At 31.9% G+C, this 22,611-nt stretch overlaps 1 long non-coding RNA gene across 1 annotated transcript in view; it reads right to left on the reverse strand.

Annotated features, from left to right (window-relative positions):
- LOC145269801 (uncharacterized) overlaps positions 1–22,611 on the reverse strand; it is a 122,876-nt gene that overhangs the window by 82,333 nt on the left and 17,932 nt on the right. The window lies entirely within an intron of this gene.

The raw sequence follows: 22,611 nt of genomic DNA on the forward strand, positions 1-22,611 counted from the left end.
TTTAGGCAATTCAATGGGGCACTCAGGAATTACGATGAAATTGAGAAAATGATCACAGAAACAACCGAATCTACAAATATAATGAAATAAAAAAATACCCACTTTAAAACAACAAATATTTATTATACCTTTACCGTGAATAAAAACCGCAATTTCTCCAAAAACAATTTTTCTCCTAAGAAAAGTATGAAAATTATTTAATATAATTGTCGGCGAACTAATCACAAAAGTTTCCAATATAGACAGGACACTCCAATAAAAATGTGGCGAGCTCCGTTAGCGAACATACATTTTTATTTCCATGTACGTTTGAGACTTCAACAAACAGTGACAACTTTCTTGTTGGTTGTAGTGTAACGGCACATGTGATTACGAAGGAATCTGATTTTATCAATTTTAATCCCAACTTTAACCCTCAGAGTCACTTTGTAAAACTAACCGACGGCAGTCGAGTAAACTATATCGTTCTGAAGAGAGGCGATGCTCAAATCTCGCTAAGGAACAATAAAGGTGAACTTTGTTTCTGTATTCTGGAAAACGCTCTTCTAATCCCGAAATTTAAACAGTAAAGAAAATGGAAGACTATATTATTTAAATAGCGTAGTCCCATCAAAAACCGTTTGCTATGAGTTACAGACACGGCATAAAGTAGTCGGGGTAAGGGGACTTCAGATACAGACAGTTGACATCGAGCTGTCATTTGCAACAGATAGGAGTTGATAGCGACATAGATGGACAGTTTTTACAGCTGACAATGAAACAGATAATTGCGACTCACAGACGAACGTAACATTGATAGAACGTGGTGAAGACAGACACACTCACAAGTTCAACCGTTAAATATATGTGAAACATTGGTGTCTGTGTTTTTCCTGTTTGTTTTACTCGATCCTTTTACTTTGTGAACCCGCGTGTGTTCTTATCGACAATCGCTTGCGAGAAAATGATGATCCGGCCATAAGAAATTGACAGAAAATCCACGACACACAACGTTGGAGGTCAGTGGTCTGTCAGGGGCCAAACACATCGGGGCGCACCTCACCTCTGATGGTGCCGTATTCGCTTGGACAATGGTACAGAATTTACTAATAAAGACTTTGAACTTTTATCGTATCAAGCATGAAAACTCGGCCCCTAATTCACAAAATGCAGAAAGATAGTAGCAGACACTTTTGAAATGGCAAGATCTCTACTCATAGAATCAAAACTCCCCCAAAACATCTAGCCGTCGTACGCATATATGGTTGCTGCAATGCTGCATATATACGCAACTCGTGCTTAAGCAAAATACTATCTAAAACCCAATATGAAGCTTTCTGATTCAAATTTAAGCAGAATTCATGTATTTGTTTCAACTTGCTTCGCATTTACAGATAACGTTCACAGGAAACATGAGTTGGAACAATTACATTGAAGGCATTGACAGGACCGCTGCAAGAAAGGTGGGCTCTCTTTACCGTGCTAGAAAACTACTAACACCCGAAAGTATCCTGTACCTCTATAAGGCCACCATTCGCCCATGTATGGAGTATTGCTGCCACATCTGGGCTGGTGCATCTGCTACTAGTCTCTCGCTCCTTGACAAGGTTCAAAAGAGAGTCGCAAACCTGATAGGCCCTAAACTGGCATCTAAGCTTCAGCCTCTGTCCCATCGACGAAATGTTGTATCCCTCTGCCTTTTCTACAAGTATTTTAGTGGTGAATGCTCTGACGAACTGCAATCACTTGTGCCCCCACGACGTGTGCACCCTCGACAAACCCGACAGGCTGCTAAATCCCACCCCCACACTGTAGAGATCCCTAGATGTAAAAGATCTTTTTACTCCAATAGTTTCTTCCCCAGAACCGCTAGACTCTGGAATTCCATTCCAGGACCCTGCTTCCCCAACAGTACTGACGTGCAGAAGTTCAAGTGTAACGTGAACCGACACCTTGCTGCCCAAATCCCTACATAGTACCCCAGTAGTTGTTGCCTCTGATAGTAGCCCCCTACACCAAAGTGGCAATTTGCCTTGTTTGGGGTGAAAATGTAATTTAAAAAAAAGAGCAAATTAAATATTAAAACCAGTAGAGGTATACGATTAAAACAGCCTAGATAATTAAAGAATCTGATGAGTACAATTCACAGAGACGTTTAATTTCAAAAATAAAAATCCATCATATGAAGAGGATGAAATAGTTCCTCAAATTAATAAAACAAATGGCGACAATGAAGTTGCCGTTGACGGGGACAAGAGTATTCATAATGATGATAGCGATGATGCTGATGCTAAAGTCAAACGTTACCCCAAAAGAAGTAGATAACAACCCGATTATTTTGTGGTCGACAATTTGAAAAATTATCAAATCGACTATTGCCATTCCATGGATAATAACGCCAAAAGCTTTATCAAAGCAATTAATTCAGAACATTGTGAATAATGGAAAATAGCAATAAAAAACGAAATAGATGAGTTAACAAAAGTTAATACCTATTTAATAATACTTCTCCCAAAGGATAAATATGTCATGTCTACAAGATAGGTGTTTACAAAAAAGACTACAACATGACACGTGGAACAGTATAAAACTAGATTTTTTGCTAAAAAATACTCTCAGATTTACAGTATAGAATATTTTTCGATGTTTTTACCGACCACAAGTCTAACGACAATCAGAACTTTATTGCTAATCGCATCACAATATGACCTAAACATCCACAAATGGATGTTAAAATGCTTATTTTATATAGTGTTGAGACATGATGTTGAACAAAGATGGTGGCACTAAATCAAATCGGCGAAGACTCAATGTATTCCCGATATCCTTGAGCCGATTGACGCCGTCCTTGTTTTACGCAGCCGACCAACTTTCCTGCGGCCGTCACATCCTGACAATATCAACATCGTCTACTATAATCCCATTGACCGTCACTAAAATTTGAACTAAACTTCTTCGTTTGTTCTTCTTGCTTCCATGTGCTCAGTTTTGTAACGGCCTGTTTTTGTTGTCTTGCCCTATAGGTCACCAGATCATCTCAGACAATCACAAATAGCTTGACATTTTAAAATTATTCTATTAACTTTTTTTATAAAGCTCATTAAACAATTCAAAGAAAATAATAGATTACGATAATGGTATCGATGTTCAGAAAGTGGTCATGGGTCAAAGACATCGGTTTTGTAGCTTAATGAGTCATTATCTCAATTATAGTTATGAATTATTGAATAATTTTTTGTATTTCTTTTGTCGTAAAAAATATTCATGAAATATCACATGTATTTCCTCACATACACTTTTTGTGTTCATGACTATATAGGCTTATTAATGTTATATGTTTCTTTATAGCGAACAAGTTATAATGACATATTTTGCCGCATATAATAAGAGGGAATTATGTTATCGAACACAAAAAAGTGAGGAGGAACAAGCAAACCTTGATAGGCTTGATTATATAGGAAATTCACTCTTTTCTCAGGATTGGAAAACTAATGAAAACAGTCACTTGTGCAATATTCAATATAGGGTTAAATTCAATAGTTCTGTCCAGCAAAGACGGCAAGCAGTACATTCCATTCTGGGGAGCTTAGAAGAAATCCAGACAGTGTAATGACTTCTTCTTCTTAAAACAGTATTTAGTTTCGTAAACAGTGCTTAACTTGTCTATATTACAAATACAATTTTGCCTATGACTTGTAAAACGCTAAAAACAATTTCCCTGATTTTAAAAATGAATTTTGTTACTTTCATTTACTCCTCCTACTCCAGTTGTTCCTTTATTTTTCAATCTTCATTTTGACTGCAATACTATTGTTTGTTGTCTTACATTGAAAATGTTTATTTTTACAATAGCAAATTGTGACAACGCATTTCAACACAGAAATTACTTCCTCCTCCCAAACATTACTTTCTCCATCACCGACTGAGTTGGGAGTAATTACTTTTTTCCTAAAACGATTTTTTAAAATTTCCTTTAAGAGAATAACACAAAAATATAGAATAAAACTTTAAAAGAAAAGCAAAAATATTTCAAATAATTTTATTTTGTCAGATAATTTAGAAAGAACATGAAATAAAACGCGGATTTATTTTCGATATTTAAACAAGACCTCATGCAAAAACGAAGTCAACATATAACAAATTATATGTTTTTCAAATGAAAGTGAATTTTACAAATTCTGCTATAACAGAAAAATGTTTTTGGTTATCACTGACGTGATGTTAATAAAAACTAATGAAATACAAGATTTCATACAAAAATTAGAATCCAATATACGAATTATTAAAGGAAGAATGTTTTTAACATAACACTGTTTCAAATCGTTTTTGTGTTAGAAAATATTTTATTCCAACTAATAATCCATTTTCGGAGTATATTGCATAAATCATGAATTTTATTTAAAATCGTTTCATTTTGGTAACAAAAAATTATCTGAAAGAAAATAGACCAATTCATATACAGATACTGAAAACTGCACAACGTCTGGTAATTGGGTGATATTTTATTTTTATGTTAAAGTATATATATATATATATATATATATATATATATATATATATATATATATATATGTAGAAATATTAAGTGCAAGTCTATAAATGGTCCACAAGTAATCTTTTTTACTATAAAAATCTGAAAAAAATCTTTATAATGTACGTACTTGTCACTGCATGAAAATGTCATATTCCAAAAATCACGTAAATCGATCTAGTAGTTTTTTCTTATTTAAGAAAATCAAATATTATGAGACACTTTATCGAAGAAAAACTTCCCACCATCTTGTTTTTGAATGATACACTGCTAGCGACACCTATTGGGAATATAAGATCGGCAAGGGGGCAGACAATCGACTTTCCACACTATAGAAAAAAAAAACTTGGAAAATTAAGACATTTATAAGTTTTTGAGGATGGGTAAAACAAAAATAACGTTTAAAATTTCAGCAAACGAGTAGTTTCACAGATATGAAGAAATGTTAGTTTAAAGAAAGTAGGTGATCACTTTTCTATAATAATTTAATGTATAATGATCACACACTTTATGGCCACCACTAGTTTAAAACTTGAATTTACGCCGCTGAAATACACATTTGCAGAATTTTTGTTGGAGGAGCGTCAATGGGTGAGTGCTCAATTTACGTAAAATTCTTCATATCTTGGAAACTACTTGTTTGCTGGAATTTTAAACATTATTTTCGTTTTTAACATCCTCAAAAACTTGTCTTAATTTTCCAAGTTTTTTTTTTCTATAGTGTGGAAAGTCGATTGTCTGCCCCTTCTGATCTTACATCTCCATTAGGTGTCGCTAGCAGTTTATCATTCAAAAACAAGATGGTGGGAAGTTTTTCTTCGATAAAATGTCTCATAATATTTGATTTTCTTAAATAAAAACAAACTACTTGATCGATTTACGTGATTTTTGACATATGATATTTAGGTAGTTCTACTGGCTCTCTTTTCTTGGTGTTCATATACCATTTTAAGGTTTGGATTCTGGCAGCTTATCAGATCTTGCCCAGTGCTCACAATGGTGGCTCGGTTTTTATCGTTTGTCTGACAAACACATACTTTCTGCTCATCTTGGGAGATACAGTCTTGGTAGGCACTGGTTCCTGTATAATACTCGGTATAATGTAAAGATTTTTTTTATGTTTGAGTTGAGCCAGTCAACAATGCAAAAGCTATAGGTAACCACTTACATAGCTAGTTGGTCGATGGCAGTCACTTTGTTTTGGCTTGTAATTTTCCTCTCATCCTGCCACGCTGAATTGCATCGTTTTCTTCTATGCCAAGATATTTGTATTTTTTCCTGTTCTTCTAGGTTTTTGATCTCGATATCCTCATCAAGCTGTACGTTTTCTATATGGATCTTTTTCCCAGTTCTATTAGAACAGTTGGCACATTTATCTAGACCAAATGTCATATCTTTAGACAAGGTATGTACAATTTGTAATTAAGCTCACTTAATTCGGCATCTGAACTGGCTTAGATTTCTCTGCCTCTTCCTACAGTCTTCAAGAATGGACCTGTTAATCAGCAACTGTTCATTTTTAAGGTTTACTCTTGAAGAAAAGTGGTCATGAATGCTGTCTTCAACAAGGCTAGTGAAAATTTTTAAGTGGTAGTGAGACAGAAGATTGGCCTGGACTGGCTAGGGCGTTGTGTCTCAACCGTTTTAGTTATGACGGTGGTATCACCTTTTAATAGCCATGTTGGTGTGGCTTTCTAACCCTCCATCAGTGTAGCGAAGCAGATACCATAATAAATATGGAGAGCTGTGAGTATTTTAAGCCAAAGATGAGATAATTCTGGACTCTTTCCAACTTTTTTTTACCATTGAAGATCTTAGCTTTGGTTCCAACATTTCTGGCTTTTCATTTGTTCTCGCTATACCTCAGATCTAAGTGGCATCAAAGATGCTAGGTCCTTCATCCCCAAATAGATGCCCCCAACACTCTTCAAGATTTGCTTTTATGGTGGCTCTTTCACAGTGCTTTTGTCTCTTTGATCCTTTTGTCAAGTGCTGGTATTTTGTCTTCTAGTTCTTTTGCAACTTTTTACATCTCCTCTATTTTTATCTGATATTGGAAACTGAGCGTGTAGATGATGTTTTTTAATCACTGCCACAATTATCAATTATCTTACCTGAGATAATTCCTTTCTACATTCGTTCATTTGTTTCTGGAGCTTCCTTTTCATGCTGGTTTAATATTTTTTGATTTGGACTTGCACTGTTTTGGAATTGAGGGAGTGTTTTTCTGACAATGTAGAGTTCTGCAGCATATGTAATTTTATTCAGCTCTGTGAAGGATTTCCTGTGAGGAACAAATCTTTTGAGAGCGGCATTTATGTTTTTACTTTCTGTCTGGGTCGCTCTTACAGCTTGGATTTTTGGCAGTATTGGTCCTTTTTCCAGGCTCATCAGCTGTACTTCCTTTATGGTATCACAAAGTTCTTCCTCTAAGTTCTTCATCATCTGCCTCTTACAATTCTTGAGATGATAGCAGTTTTTCAGGTATTGATAGTGATGAAAAAGAATCAAGTCTCATTGGTAGTAATGAATACTCAGCCTATGCTGGTGGGAAATCTCTGGTAGATGGAATCGTGGTAGTGAAAAAGATGGATTCAGACTGTTCAGGTTGACCACTAATGACTATGAATAATCCTTTTTTATGACTGGTGGTGTGGTTCTAGCTCTACCCCTGATTTATTCCGCTTTTGTCGATGGTTATTTTTGGCATCTTTATAAAGGTGTCAAGTGGATTTTTGTTGGTTCTCATGCGGACTACTATTTCTGACTTTATATAGTCAAGCTCAGCGTCACTAAACAAATATTTACTGTTATATCTTTGTTAGGTTATTTTTCTGGGTTAAATATTTCCCTTGCCTGGGTAAAAGTTGAAGAATATTTTCCTCCATGTCTTTGTTTCATGTTTTGTGTGTTTGGCTTGAGCTTAATCCATAGCCCATAACAGTGTCCACTTTTCCGCCCTCTCCCATCTGGTCTCTTCTCTTTGTTTTTTACCTCTTCCCAGATGGGAAAGTAGTTTCCCTCTTCCTATAGAGCTTCCTTCTTTATGAGGGAGAAATAAAGGTCTGTAACATTGCTTTTATTGTCGTATGAGTTATGGCGCCCTTATATCCTGAGTGTCAGCTTGTCAGTATTTTCTTTTAACTTTTATTCATTTTGTCTCTCCCGTATGTGTTCGTATATGACAAAGCTGTGTTTCCTTATGAATGTAGAGTGACATAATTCACAATATGGTTTCTCTCTTTGTTTCATTTTTCTAATCATTTTGTTTAAGCCAGGGACGGGGCATCATACCAGATGCCAAACATACACCTGCTATTTTAGACACTCCAACCGAGAGATCTTTTTAAGATTCTAACCGTCCCTTTAAGTGCAATTGTTTGAATCTCCTTTGCACTTGGTTTACCTGGTATATTTGTAAGATAGTTTGTAAAATTCTTTTTCATAAGTCCGGTTGCTCCTATAATTACTGGAATGATAGAGATCTTCTTAAGGTTCAGTATGTATTCGCATATGTATAAGCATAGGTTTTTGTGTGTAAAAGAAGAACACACTTCACACGAATATGGTTTCTCTCTTTTGTTTTATTTTACTTCAGTCGAAGTTCTCAGAAATCAAGGGGCTTACAACCTGGGGCTAACACTTAAACTCTATATAAGATACATATATATTCGAATGTTCCATTTAAGTTCTTTATCTCTCAAGCACCGAGTTAGTAAAGAAATTGAGAACATAATTTTATGTGTTGCAAATTTTCATATATTGTATTATATCTTTCATTTAGGTCTCTTGGTCTTACTGGATTCCAGGACAAGAGTTTATCAAGTCTGGTGGAGTATCCAGCTTTGAGCTATTACTTGAGGTAACATCACTAAGAGAAGCCATACTGGGGATATCTTATTTGGGCTGTGAATACTATGTGTTAGGGTTTACTTTTATAGAAAAGTATCCTCATGCCAAGTTGTTCTGGCAACCCCCTGTACAAACAGACAATAGAAACTTGAGGATATTTTCTAGTAGGCATTGTTTTCGCAAGTAAAAGCACGGGTACGCCATAGTGAGGCGATCTTATTTGGGCAGTTAATACTATGTGATTTTGAATATTTGGTCAGGGTTTACTTTTGTAGATAAAGTATCCTTATGTCAGGTTGTTCTGACAAACCCTGTACAGAGAGATCTTAGACTCTCGAGGATAGTGTCTAGTAGGCATTCAAGTTCTCTCCTCTCCAGTATGTATTCACATGTATGACCAAACTGTGCCTCTTCGTGAATGTAAAGTCACATACTTTATACGATTATGGTTTTTCTCTTTTTTCTTTTTTTTTTGTTTTCTCCAGTATGTGTTTGCATATGTCGCACCATCGTCTGTTTATATGTAAAATAAGAGCCACATACTTCACAAGAATATGGTTTCTCTCTTTGTTTCATTTTTCTTATCATTTTGTTTAAGCCAGGGATGGGGCATCCTACCAGATGCCAAACATACACCTGCTATTTTAGACACTCCAACCGAGAGATCTTTTTAAGATTCTAACCGTCCCTTTAAGTGCAATTGTTTGAATCTCCTTTGCACTTGGTTTACCTGGTATATTTGTAAGATAGTTTGTAAAATTCTTTTTCATAAGTCCGGTTCTCTCCAGTATGTGTTCGCAAATGTATAAGCATAGTTTTTTATGTGTAAAAGAAGAGCCACAGACTTCACAAGAATGTGGTTTTCTCTTTTTTTCATTTTTTTAAAACTTTTTCTTATAGGGGGTGGGACATCCAACCAGATGTCTGACATTTACCCCTATTTTAGTGAGTCTCACCAAGAGATCTTTTCAGGATTCTAGCCGTCCCTTTCAGTGCAATCGTTTGCATTTCACTTGCACTTGGTTCACCGGGTATGCTTACTATGTACTTTTTAAAGTTCTTTTTCATAAGCCCAGTTGTTCCTATAATGACTGGTATAATTGAAACATCTTTTTCCAATTTAGTTTTATATCATACATAAGTCCTTGATACTTTGTTATCGTTTCCCTCTCAGCTCTGTTAAGCCCTGTATCATTGGGTACACTGACCTCTATTATGGTCGCTTTTTTGTTTGCTCTGTCCCAAATCACTATATCTGGTTTAACAGCTGCGTTTTCAAGATATGTACCAGTCGGGATTATGTAGTCATAATGAATGGTGTAGTTGTCATTCCCAACTGTTCGTTCGGGTATATGTTCCCAGGATTTTTTACTACAATGAATGCTGAGTTTCTTACATATCTTCCAGTGAAGGTATTTGCAAACTCCGTTATGGCGATCTGTATAGTAACCATCTCCAAGTAGGACTTTGCAACTAGAAATCAGGTGGCCCACACTCTCAACCTCAGTGCTACAGAACCTGCATTTATTATTGTTGCTTAGACCACTCATCTTTTTGAAGGCGTTTGTCATGAGGCCCTGGTCTTGTGCAGCCAATATCAACCTCTCTTGGTCGTAATGGAGGGATCCTCTTTTGAGCCAGTCCAGGGAACTATCCCTATCAATATATTCTTGGGATATTTCAGTCGGTAGGTATTTTGCCCGTTTATGGTTAGTGCATTCTTCTGTTTTAACACTATGGAACTGGCTAGTGTATTTTTTCCAACTTTTCTGGGCTATGTCAATGGCAGGCATGTTTGGGTTCTCAGTATCATTTGTAAGGCAATCCTTTCCAAAATGAGTGGCAAGTTCTGTTATAGATATTGTACTACTTGCTCCATTCTGATAATGTTCTTTAATTTTCATAAGCTTGGGGTTACAGGAACTTATTATGTACTGACCTATGCTGACGATTGTGGTTCTGTGTTGATGATTGACTTCCGAGAGTCCCATACTTCTTTCTCCCCTGGGTAGGTACAAACGAGGCATGCACTGATTTCGATAAATAACTCGGTACAAGGTTAACATTTTCCTTGTCTTTGTGCCAAGCCAATTTATATCTTTCTGAGGCCAGTCAATAATACCAAAACTATATGTTAGTACTGGCATAGCAAGTTGGTTAATTGCCATAACTTTGTTCTTGTTTGTGATTTCAGTTTTGCAGATTTTTCCTACCCGGCGTAAATATTCTTGGCTTAGTTTCTCTCTCATCTTGGAATGCTGGATGGACTCATTTTCATCAATGCCAAGGTATTTGTATGGTTCCTGTTCATCCAGTTCTCTGATTAAACTATTTTCATCGTGCTGTATATTTTCAGTAGATATCTTCTTGCCAGCTTTCAGAGTACACTTAGCACACTTATCCAGCCCAAGCTTCATTTTGATGTCATTAGAAAAAGTGTGGACAATTTTCAGTAGATGATCTAAATCCTTATCCGAGCTAGCATACAGCTTAAGATCATCCATGAAAAATAAATGCTTTATTAACTTGAAGGATTCTCTTTGGCAGCTGTAGCTTAGATTATAAGCACCTTGGCAGTTCTTTAGAAATTTACTTAGAGGATCAATTGCCAAGCAAAATAGTAGAGGAGATAAACTATCTCCTTGGAAGATTCCTTTTTTTATTCTTATATTTGGAATGGATATCTTTCCCCCGTTATGGTTTAAGGTAATGGATGTTTGTCACTCCTTCATTTGGGCAGCTAAAATTTCTCGTATGGTCGGGTGGATTTTATATAATTCAAGGCATTTTAGTATCCACGAAAATGCTTTCTGATAATCTATCCATGCCATATTTAGATTTCTTTTTCTTTTCCTGCAATCTTCCAAAATGGTCTTATTAATGAGCAATTGCTCTTTGGAGCCCAGGCAGTTTTTCCTACATCCTGTTTGTTCCTCCTCAAGATAATCACCGGATGAAAGTTGGTCATATATGCTGTCAACTATTAATCCAGTGAATAGCTTGTAAGTCGTGGTTATGCAGCATATTGGGCGATATTTGCTGGGGTTTTTGGTTTCTGTGCTTTTAACTATTAAGCTTCTATTGCATTTTAATAGCCATGATGGTGTCGCTTCATAAGCTTTCAGCATTCTGGTGAAACATCTGCTATAATGATCATGCAATGCTGTTAGCTGTTTTAACCAGAAGTTAGATATGTTATCGATGCCAGGTTTCTTGTGATTTGAAGCTCGTGCCAGCTTTGATCTTATTTTACCTGGCGTTATTTCTGGCTCTGGCATTTCTCTTTTATTTTTATTTGCATCGATAATATTCTCGATCAACTGGGCCCATTCGTTATGTACTTCCTCTTTGTCAAATAAGGGTCTCCAGTAATCATCTAATTCCTGTTTACATGGGGGATGTTGGATTGTCATTTCCGTCTCTTATTAGATTCCTGTAGAAAGTTCTGGGATTGTTTGCAAAAAGCTTATTCTGTGTCTTTGCATTAATCTTTGCCATGCGATGTTGAATTCTTTCGGCAATGGCTGGTATTTTGCCTTCCAGTTCCTTCACTATGCTTCTGATATTTTTACAATTTGTTTTAAATTTCGCACAGATTCTTTTGACGATGTTTCTGAGTCTACCTTCCACTGTGGGATTATTCATGAACTGCTTTAATTGGCTAAGTTCCTTTCTACAGGTATTTATTTTTTTTATCAGCTTGGCTTTCCATTTTGGTGTTGCTTTGGTTACATTAGGTGTTTTATTTCTATTTTGGTGTTTATTCAGAGGAAGTATTTTGTTGCTAATGTACAGCCCAGCTGCATATGTGACGTTATTTAGCTGCCTAAGGTCTATTTCTTCTGGAACAAGCCTTATAAGAGCAATATTGACTTTGATGATCAATGACAAAGAATCTTGAAGCTTGTATTTTAGGTAACCTAGGCCTTTTTTTCCATACTCATATTAACTGTTTCTATTGTGTTACAGAGTTCCTCTTCTATTTCCAATTACTCATCATCTGGTTCTGGAAGCAAAACACAAAATGGAGTTTTTCCTGGTGAAGGAGTTATTTCACACGTTGATGAAAATGCAGATGTTCTATCTACTTTATAGTGAGAGTGAGCTGGTGTAGAGGATTCTGTATGTATTTGAGTTCCTGATATAGAGTGATGAACTTCTGTTGGACTTTGTGCTGTAAGGGCTATCTGTTGAGTAGCTACCGACAACTGTTGCACTGATCTAAGATGGTGGTGTCTAAGGTGGTGGTGTCTCTCCAGTATGTGTTCGCATGTGAATGACCAAGTCACGTTTCCTTGTAAAAGCTGAGCAACATATTTCACAACAATATGGTTTCTCTCCAGTATGTGTTCGTATATGTCCCAACATGTTATGTTTATGTGCAAAAGATGAACCACATATTTCACAAGAATATGGTTTCTCTCCAGTATGTATTCGCATATGTCTAAACATATTTGTTTTGTGTGCAAAAGAAGAACCACATACTTCACAAGAATATGGTTTCTCTCCAGTATGTGTTCGCATGTGAATAACCAAGCTATTTTTACTTGTAAAAGCTGAGCTACATATTTCACAAGAATATGGTTTCTCTCCAGTATGTATTCGCATGTGTTTATTCCTATGTTCTTTTTGTGTAAAAGTAGACCCACATACTTCACATGAATATGGTTTCTCTCTTTTATGTTTCTCTCCAGTATGTGTTCGCATGTGAATGACCAAGCCACCTTTCCTTGTAAAAGCTGAGCCACATATTTCACAAGAATATTGTTTCTCTCCAGTATGTGTTCGTATATGTTCCAACATGTTATGTTTATGTGCAAAAGATGAACCACATATTTCACAAGAATATGGTTTCTCTCCAGTATGTATTCGCATATGTCTAAACATAGAGTTTTTGTGTGCAAAAGAAGAACCACATACTTCACAAGAATATGGTTTCTCTCCAGTATGTGTTCGCATGTGAATAACCAAGCTATTTTTACTTGTAAAAGCTGAGCTACATATTTCACAAGAATATGGTTTCTCTCCAGTATGTATTCGCATGTGTTTATTCCTACGTTCTTTTTGTGTAAAAGTAGACCCACATACTTCAAATGAATATGGTTTCTCTCCAGTATGTGTTCGCATGTGAATGACCAAGTCACGTTTCCTTGTAATAGCTGAGCCACATATTTTACAAGAATATATTTTCTCTCCAGTATGTGTTCGTATATGTTCCAACAGTTGATTTTTATGTGCAAAAGATGAACCACATATTTCACAAGAATATGGTTTCTCTCCAGTATGTATTCGCATATGTTTAAACATATTTGTTTTGTGTGCAAAAGAAGAACCACATACTTCACAAGAATATGGTTTCTCTCCAGTATGTGTTCGCATGTGAATGACCAAGTTAGATTTCATTGTAAAAGCTGAGCCACATATTTCACAAGTATATGGTTTCTCTCCAGTATGTGTTCGTATATGTTCAAACATTTGATGTTTAGTTGCAAAAGATGAACCACATATTTCACAATAAAATAATTTCTCTCCAGTATGTATCCGCATATGTCTAAACATATTTGTTTCGTGTGAAAAAGAAGAACCACATACTTCACAAGAATATGGTTTCTCTCCAGTATGTGTGCGCATGTGAATGACCAAGTGATGTTTCCTTGCAAAAGCAAAACCACATATTTCACAAGAATATGGTTTCTCTCTCGTATGTGTTCGCATGTGAATGACCAAGCTTGGTTTCGTTGGTAAAGAAGAGCTACATACTTCACAAGAATATGGTTTCTCTCCAGTATGTATTCGTATATGTAGCAACAACTGTTGTTTTTGTTCAAAAGATGAACCACACATTTCACAGGAATATGATTTCTCGCCAGTATGTGTTTGCATATGCTCTAATTTGTATTGTTTCCATGAAAATGACGAATCACATTTTTTACAATAAATTTTTTTCTCTCCAGTATGTTTTCGCATATTTATTGCTAAATATTATTTTCTTGAAAAAAAAAAAAACGGTCACAAACCTTTCAAGAATTCGGCAGTATCTGGTTTAGTGTTTATTTTCAAAGTTGAAATGTTTACGATTTTTAAAATTTTATTAATTTCTTATATTTTTCTTATTTTTTGTTTTAGAAGAAACAGAATGAATGAGAATGATTTGTTAAAGGTTAATGGATTTAAAATTTAATAGATCATTTACAATTTAAATTGTTCTCATGTTTAACTGAAAATATACACTATATGTTTTTAAAAATAATTGATAATATATATAAGAATTGTGTGCACAGATAATTAAATGAATTAAGTTACATGTACAGATGAATAAAAACAGAAAATATCTGATAAATCAGCGACTGTTTATCTTATAAAATGATATTTTTTGATATCTAATAAGAAGAAAGATTTCTATATCAGTTTTACGGAGTTAAAATTTAGAAGATCATTTACAATTTATATTTTGTCATATTTAAATGAAAATATATATTATGTGTTATGCACAAAAATTTAGTAGTCGAAATAAATAGTTATCAGTAAAATATTTGTTTCTATAGGATCATAAATACATTTCACATGAAAACGTTTTACTTCAAATAATTACAGATTAATGAATATTGACTAGATATTTTAAAGATTCACTAAATTTAATTTTTTCAATGAAAACCAGTTTTTCAATGTATAATGGCATATATATATATATATATATTGTATGTTACTTTGTGTCAGCTCACTATTAAACTAAACGAATCCACATAAAATCAATATTTGATGTGAATTGATTGATGAATAATGAACATATATGGTAGATCCAGTGAATATTTATGCACTTTATGAGCTGATATTTAAACTTAACATGTTAACATAATGTCTATAGATTCTCACAATTCGGTTTTATATACATCATTTTTTGTGTATTTTGATAGATAGTTCAAATAAATCAACAATTTTTAAAGCTCAATCTTAAAGTTTCGTATAAGTTTTTATTATTCTACTATTCACTGCATTAAGAAAACTGTCAATGAGTCTTTAAGTCATATGCACTTGCAATAGTTATTTCAACTATTACCATATTTTATAAGCCTAAGAATAGAAGAAATACATACTCAGTTGTCTGGATTTTTTCCATGTAATTTTTATAAAGTTCTTATTCCTAAAAAGAAAAAAATCGTATAGTTCAGAAGGATGTGATTTCTCTTGTTTTCCAGCTTTTAACGTTTGTAATCTGCATTGTATTGATTGCTGGATGTTCTGCAAAATGAAATAAAGACAAATTTCATTAAATAATATAATTTTATACATGTTTTTTTGTAAAATACTAAGATATTTATGTGTATACATGGTGAATTTTTAATTGGATAAATTAGAGAAAAAACGTTTTTAAATAGATAAATTAGAGACAAAGGTTTGCATTGTGAGCTAAAGACAAATAATCATGGACAATTTTTTACAAAGTCCTGAAATTAATTTTTGCTTAAAGTAAAAATATGATCATTACACTTGTTGCAATAGTTATATATGCAAAAAATGAATTCTTTTTCACAAATAATTAACTAAATAACCACAAAAGTTTCCTTAGTGATTTTCAACATTTCGTATTTTTTTTAATTTACAAAATTTTATAGTTTACAAAAGGAAATGAGATTTAGGTGAAGCAAAAATATTGTATTTATGACTTTTATTTGGTAACACGTTTTGACTTATGTTTCTTGATGCATAAAATACATCAAGAAACATAACATGAATACTGTTAACTCATGCTGTCATAATGGTAGAATTAGCCATAAATTCATTACCCAAAGCTGGAGAGCCATTACTCAAAATGACAGGAAAGCTGATTGGGAAGACATCAGGAATATCGTCAAAGATGTTCCATGCACAAATGAGACCACTAAATGATTCAAAGCAGCAATTTAAGCTCATATTCCCAAACGGAAGTTCTATACAAAAACACTCTCCCCAATTGTTTAGTACTACTGGTGCAGTTGCCATTTCTCACAGGCAGAACAGATACCGTGATTTATCTGATATAAGTCCAGTACAAACAGATAAAAGTTTACTGAAGCTCAAAGTAATTGTAAGAAAGAAATAGCGTCAGCTAAGAAAACACACAGGAACCACTAGAATATGCATCAAAGTACAGAAATTAGGAACTCATGATTTCTACACAATCTACAACAGTGAAGTAAATAATGGACAATCAACAATTCCCACACACTCCAACAATCATGAGGTTGTTTGCACCACAACCAAGAAAGCTAACATGCTTGCCAGTCAGTTTGCTTCAAACTCTACATTGGATCCAACAAACCACTCCCTCCCTTATTTTTCTTCTTCTCGGGTGCATGATATAAAAAACTTAGACATCTCAAAATCTCATCCCAGCTGTACTATAAAAGAAATGCCCTGCTAGGTTGATCCATTCCTCTCCAAACAAATGCCTTAACAAATCTTGTTTTCCTGACTGCTTGAAAACGACTGGTACCAATTCACAAGAATTCTGGTGAAGACCTGACCCATTAAATTATCGCCCCATCAGCCTTCTTCTCTTTGTCAAAATATTTGAGTCCATAATTAATAAAGCTCTAGTTCATTACCTCACAGTTGCTAAGCTTCTGACCAACCAACACTATGGATTTACGCAATCCTGTTCTGCAGCAAATATCCTAACTGTAATCTCCAGACATATGTACCATACACTGGACAAAGCCGGAGATTAGGGCAGTAGCCCTAGATATACCCAATACTTTGCCAAGATATGGCAGGATCGTCTTGTCAGAAAAATCAGATCATACTTAACATAATTAAATCTTTTTTAATAAGAGAAGAATCCAGGTTGTCCTCAATAGTCATACATCTATCCAATATGATATAAATGTGGGTTTAACTCAAGGGTCGATACTTGAACCTTTATTAGTCCTAATATCTATAAATGATGTCCCTGATAAAATTGTCCGTGAGATGGGTATATTTGCTGATGACACCACACTCTATAACAGACACAAGGGGAAAACAAATGAACACATATCTAAGGCAAAGGCCAAAACACTAGAGGAAGACTTCAATCTATAGTGAAATGAGAACGATATGAGAATGTTACCGTCTATTTTCATAGATGGTAACATTCAATACTGCCAAGACTAAGCTTGCTTCCTTCAATAATTACAAGAAACCTTCTCAACAACTAATAGCTATGGCCAAAGATACATTACCCGAAAGTACTTTGTTCAAACTCCTCAGCTTAACATTTGCAAAGAATATGAGTTGGAAAAGATAAATCGCGAACATTGCCAATGGTTCTGCAAAGGTAAGCTCTCTCTACCATGCTAGAAATTTACTCATGCCTGAAAGTATCCTGTACCTCTACAAGGCCATCATTTACTCATATATGGAGTATTGTCAAAATTTTGGCTGCTGCATCTGCTAGTCTTTCCCTCCTGGACAGGGTTCAAAAGAGAGTTGCCAACCCAAAAGGTTCTGAACTGTCATCTAAGCTTCGACCTGTGTATCATCGATGAAATGCTGCATCGCTCTGCTTGTATTACAAGTATTTTAATGGTGGATGCTCTGACGAACTACTAACCCTTGTACCCCCTCAACGTAAATGCTTCTGACAAAACAGCAAAGTCCCACCTCTACACATAGATCCCTAGTTGTAAGAAAGTCTTCTACTCTGATAGTTTCTTCCTCACCAACTGCTAGACTTTTGAATTCCCTTCCGCTTTCCTGCTTCCCCTACTGAGTGTAATAAACATCTTGCTGCTCAACTCCCTACATAGTATCCATGCAACTCATGTCCCTGATAGTAGTCCCTCTCACAACTAAGTGGCACTTTGCCTTGTTTGGGTTGAAAATGTGATAGAAAATTATCTGATATGCCATAAAGTATAATAAAAATCATTTATTCTTTTTCAGAGGAAAAGAATGGAAATCTCTAATATGCATGTAATTGAAAATGTGATAAATAGAAATATCTAATATGCATGTAATTGAAAATGTGATAAATAGAAATATCTAATATGCATGCAATTGAAAATGTGATAAATAGAAATATCTAATATGAATGTAATTGAAAATGTGATGAATAGAAATATCTAATATGCATGTAATTGAAAATGTAATAAATATAAATATCTAATATGCATGTAATTGAAAATGTAATAAATATAAATATCTAATATGCATGTAATTGAAAATGTGATAAATAGAAATATCTAATATGCATGTAATTGAAAATGTAATAAATATAAATATCTAATATGCATGTAATTGAAAATGTAATAAATATAAATATCTAATATGAATGTAATTGAAAATGTGATAAATAGAAATATCTAATATGCATGCAATTGAAAATGTGATAAATAGAAATATCTAATATGAATGTAATTGAAAATGTGATAAATAGAAATATCTAATATGCATGTAATTGAAAATGTGATAAATATAAATATCTAATATGCATGCAATTGAAAATGTGATAAATATAAATATCTAATATGCATGTAATTGAAAATGTGATAAATATAAATCTCTAATATGCATGCAATTGAAAATGTGATAAATAGAAATATCTAATATGCATGTAATTGAAAATGTGATAAATAGAAATATCTAATATGCATGCAATTGAAAATGTGATAAATAGAAATATCTAATATGCATGTAATTGAAAATGTGATAAATAGAAATATCTAATATGCATGTAATTGAAAATGTGATAAATAGAAATATCTAATATGCATGTAATTGAAAATGTGATAAATAGAAATATCTAATATGCATGTAATTGAAAATGTGATAAATAGAAATATCTAATATGCATGCAATTGAAAATGTGATAAATAGAAATATCTAATATGAATGTAATTGAAAATGTGATAAATAGAAATATCTAATATGCATGTAATTGAAAATGTAATAAATATTAATATCTAATATGCATGTAATTGAAAATGTGATAAATATAAATATCTAATATGCATGTAATTGAAAATGTGATAAATAGAAATATCTAATATGCATGTAATTGAAAATGTGATAAATATAAATATCTAATATGCATGTAATTGAAAATGTGATAAATATAAATCTCTAATATGCATGCAATTGAAAATGTGATAAATAGAAATATCTAATATGCATGTAATTGAAAATGTGATAAATAGAAATATCTAATATGCATGCAATTGAAAATGTGATAAATATAAATATCTAATATGCATGTAATTGAAAATGTGATAAATATAAATATCTAATATGCATGTAATTGAAAATGTGATAAATAGAAATATCTAATATGCATGTAATTGAAAATGTGATAAATAGAAATATCTAATATGCATGTAATTGAAAATGTGATAAATATAAATATCTAATATGCATGCAATTGAAAATGTGATAAATAGAAATATCTAATATGAATGTAATTGAAAATGTGATAAATAGAAATATCTAATATGCATGTAATTGAAAATGTAATAAATATTAATATCTAATATGCATGTAATTGAAAATGTGATAAATAGAAATATCTAATATGCATGTAATTGAAAATGTGATAAATAGAAATCTCTAATATGCATGCAATTGAAAATGTGATAAATAGAAATATCTAATATGCATGTAATTGAAAATGTAATAAATATAAATATCTAATATGCATGTAATTGAAAATGTGATAAATAGAAATATCTAATATGCATGTAATTGAAAATGTGATAAATATAAATATCTAATATGCATGCAATTTAAAATGTGATAAATATAAATATCTAATATGCATGTAATTGAAAATGTGATAAATATAAATATCTAATATGCATGTAATTGAAAATGTGATAAATATAAATATCTAATATGCATGCAATTGAAAATGTGATAAATAGAAATATCTAATATGAATGTAATTGAAAATGTGATAAATATAAATATCTAATATGCATGTAATTGAAAATGTAATAAATATTAATATCTAATATGCATGTAATTGAAAATGTGATAGAAATATCTAATATGCATGTAATTGAAAATGTGATAAATAGAAATATCTAATATGCATGTAATTGAAAATGTGATAAATAGAAATATCTAATATGCATGTAATTGAAAATGTGATAAATATAAATATCTAATATGCATGCAATTGAAAATGTGATAAATAGAAATATCTAATATGAATGTAATTGAAAATGTGATAAATAGAAATATCTAATATGCATGTAATTGAAAATGTAATAAATATTAATATCTAATATGCATGTAATTGAAAATGTGATAAATAGAAATATCTAATATGCATGTAATTGAAAATGTGATAAATAGAAATATCTAATATGCATGTAATTGAAAATGTGATAAATAGAAATATCTAATATGCATGTAATTGAAAATGTAATAAATATAAATATCTAATATGCATGTAATTGAAAATGTAATAAATATAAATATCTAATATGAATGTAATTGAAAATGTGATAAATAGAAATATCTAATATGCATGCAATTGAAAATGTGATAAATAGAAATATCTAATATGAATGTAATTGAAAATGTGATAAATATAAATATCTAATATGCATGTAATTGAAAATGTGATAAATATAAATATCTAATATGCATGCAATTTAAAATGTGATAAATATAAATATCTAATATGCATGTAATTGAAAATGTGATAAATATAAATCTCTAATATGCATGCAATTGAAAATGTGATAAATAGAAATATCTAATATGCATGTAATTGAAAATGTGATAAATATAAATATCTAATATGCATGCAATTGAAAATGTGATAAATATAAATATCTAATATGCATGTAATTGAAAATGTGATAAATATAAATATCTAATATGCATGTAATTGAAAATGTGATGAATAGAAATATCTAATATGCATGTAATTGAAAATGTGATAAATAGAAATATCTAATATGCATGTAATTGAAAATGTGATAAATAGAAATATCTAATATGCATGTAATTGAAAATGTAATAAATATAAATATCTAATATGCATGTAATTGAAAATGTAATAAATATAAATATCTAATATGAATGTAATTGAAAATGTGATAAATAGAAATATCTAATATGCATGCAATTGAAAATGTGATAAATAGAAATATCTAATATGAATGTAATTGAAAATGTGATAAATAGAAATATCTAATATGCATGTAATTGAAAATGTGATAAATATAAATATCTAATATGCATGCAATTTAAAATGTGATAAATATAAATATCTAATATGCATGTAATTGAAAATGTGATAAATAGAAATATCTAATATGCATGCAATTGAAAATGTGATAAATATAAATATCTAATATGCATGCAATTGAAAATGTGATAAATATAAATATCTAATATGCATGTAATTGAAAATGTGATAAATAGAAATATCTAATATGCATGTAATTGAAAATGTGATAAATAGAAATATCTAATATGCATGTAATTGAAAATGTGATAAATATAAATATCTAATATGCATGTAATTGAAAATGTGATAAATAGAAATATCTAATATGCATGTAATTGAAAATGTGATAAATATAAATCTCTAATATGCATGCAATTGAAAATGTGATAAATAGAAATATCTAATATGCATGTAATTGAAAATGTGATAAATAGAAATATCTAATATGCATGTAATTGAAAATGTGATAAATATAAATATCTAATATGCATGTAATTGAAAATGTGATAAATATAAATATCTAATATGCATGTAATTGAAAATGTGATAAATAGAAATATCTAATATGCATGTAATTGAAAATGTGATAAATATAAATCTCTAATATGCATGCAATTGAAAATGTGATAAATAGAAATATCTAATATGCATGTAATTGAAAATGTGATAAATAGAAATATCTAATATGCATGTAATTGAAAATGTGATAAATAGAAATATCTAATATGCATGTAATTGAAAATGTGATAAATATAAATATCTATATGCATGTAATTGAAAATGTGATAAATAGAAATATCTAATATGCATGCAATTGAAAATGTGATAAATAGAAATATCTAATATGCATGTTATTGAAAATGTGATAAATAGAAATATCTAATCTGCATGCAATTGAAAATGTGATAAATAGAAATATCTAATATGCATGTAATTGAAAATGTGATAAATATAAAAATCTAATATGCATGTAATTGAAAATGTGATAAATAGAAATATCTAATATGCATGTAATTGAAAATGTGATAAATAGAAATATCTAATATGCATG

This window comes from Euprymna scolopes, chromosome 45 (genome assembly GCF_053919585.1).
Source record: "Euprymna scolopes isolate OS-2025 chromosome 45, ASM5391958v1, whole genome shotgun sequence".
NCBI lineage: Eukaryota > Metazoa > Mollusca > Cephalopoda > Sepiida > Sepiolidae > Euprymna > Euprymna scolopes.